At 26.9% G+C, this 2,332-nt stretch overlaps 1 non-coding gene across 1 annotated transcript; it reads right to left on the bottom strand.

Annotated features, from left to right (window-relative positions):
• Positions 1-2,259: 2,259 nt before the first annotated feature.
• Positions 2,260-2,332, bottom strand: TRNAK-CUU (transfer RNA lysine (anticodon CUU)). The gene has a single exon. It is a non-coding gene; the product is annotated as a tRNA-Lys (tRNA).

The raw sequence follows: 2,332 nt of genomic DNA, 5'->3' as shown, positions 1-2,332 counted from the left end.
TTATCCCCGCATATCTGTCCAAATCTGTACCCGCTTTCTATACACGTTGCGGTTCTCGAACCCTCAAATCCCTCCTTCGTTGGCTATTCTGGTATTTTCAACACCATTTTGTTGACCTTAAGTTTAAACCCCGTCGGATTTTATTACTTGGAGCTCAATCCAACGGTGTTCCGTTTGCAGTATGTCGTATCGTGGGGCAAGACCGGCATCTGGCATCAGGGTAGGTGTCACGTGTCCTTCATTGCATTAAAATTTCATGCAAGGAAACTGCGCGACGTGTGGCTGCCAAAAGATAGAGTTTTTTTTTTTTTTTTTCAGTCCTCGTTAGTAATTTAAGAAATGGTAATAAGTCCACCATTTCCTCGATAATATTGGATTTTTTTTATTTGTATGCAAACATGTAATTATTTGTTAGCATAAAAAAACGACAAATTTATTAATTCTTTTGGGATTTTCTAAAATAGCGTAAGAAATCGGTAAATTGATTTTTTTGGACTTTTCTATGATAACTTGAAGTCACTAAATTTTTAGTAATTTTCATGCAAGTAATTAATATGATTATGTCAGGTATATTTATTAAAATTAAAAAAAAAACCTTGTTTACCTGAGAGCCAACATCTCAAAAACTTTAAGAACTAGATATATTTATTAAACCATATGAAAGGCATTTAAAGTGTAGATTACACATTAGTTTTAAATCAATAGACATTTATAATATTTTTTAAAAATAATTACTATAGTATAAAAAACAATAGCAATAAAAGCTTTTGTTATTGTTTTAATATTATTACATTTGAGTGAAGCTAAAACTATTTTATTTGACACTTTAAAACCACTTCATTAGACACTAGACTATGACGAGTGTCTTGGATTGAAACAGTATTACATACATAATATTAATTATTAGACTATTGACACAATCAGATTATTTTATTTTTTAAAGAAAAATATTCAACACATTGCTCATGTGATTTTCAATAAATTTTTTTATCATAAAATCAAAATATGATATATATATATATATAGGATATTTTTTAAAATATTGATATGGTGATATACTAGATAACATTTATTTCTAAATATTAAATTAACTTGATTATCTTCTCAAAACTTTGACCATAATAATCCTATACAAAACAAAATAAAATTATAAAAGTAAATACTTAATTAGTTATTCGAGAATAAAATTTAAAATTAACAATATTAAATAAAAAAATAAAAAAAAAACCATTTAGATTAATTTATTAAATAAGTAACTCGAGTTATAAAATTAAAATAAATTCTATAAAAAAATAAAAATAAATTAATTTTTTTAACTATTTTTATTTGTAGTATTATTATTAAGTTACCACATAATTGTTTTTTTTAGGATGGTTACATGACATCGACAACTTTAACAAAAGATGAATAGTTAGGTTTTGTTATAATAGCTAAAGTCTTCTATTCAAATAATATAAAGATCAACTTTATATTATTTTTATTGGGATGACTTATCTTATTAGCAAGACATTAATGGGGATATTAAAATATTTTTTAGAAAACATATAATTTTTTAATAAAATTTAAATATTGAATAATAAAATTAAAAAATAATATAAAAAATATTTTAAGTAAATTTAAGTATTATTATTAAGTCACGATACTAAATAATATAATTTTTTTTTTAAAAAATATAAATGATGAAGTTAGAAACTATAATGCATGTTGTGGATAGCTTATTTATTGTGCCTTCGAAGTAATAAATTACTAAATTAAATAATAAAATTAAAAAAAAATAAGTTAGCTGGATTAATCTATTAAAGTTGTAATTTGTATTATGATGATATAAAAATTTAATAAAATATAAAAAAATTAATAAAATATAAAAAAAATCAAAGAAGAAAGGAAAGATGAAAACAAAGGGCTATATCATCGCAAATATAATATTAATTATGTGGTCCATCATGGAAGAAAGGGGAAGGGTTCCTCCAATACAAGCGAACCGAGGGGGTGATAGCAACTACTTCAGAGGCGTGATTCACTTGATTTTTACAGTCCTGAAGGCTCAAGGAAGGTCGCAATTAATGATGTTGTTGGAGAGTACAAGTTCAACTAACAATCAATTGATCCCTCTTCTTCAACAGATGTAACGAATGAAATGCAAGTTTTTGACAGGGAATATAGGAGCTCATTGCCACCGAACAACACTTTCACATCCCATGCAATTCTCTCTTCTTCAAGAGGGTGGAAGATATGCCGTTTCCAAAATTAAAAATTCGACGCCCACCGTGGGGCTCGAACCCACGACCACAAGGTTAAGAGCCTTGCGCTCTACCAACTGAGCTAGACGGGC

Source organism: Populus euphratica, unplaced genomic scaffold (assembly GCF_000495115.2).
Source record: "Populus euphratica unplaced genomic scaffold, PopEup_1.0 scaffold3156.1, whole genome shotgun sequence".
Taxonomy (NCBI): domain Eukaryota; kingdom Viridiplantae; phylum Streptophyta; class Magnoliopsida; order Malpighiales; family Salicaceae; genus Populus; species Populus euphratica.
Note: the sequence above shows the minus strand (reverse complement) of the source record. Positions and strands in the feature narration are given on the sequence as shown.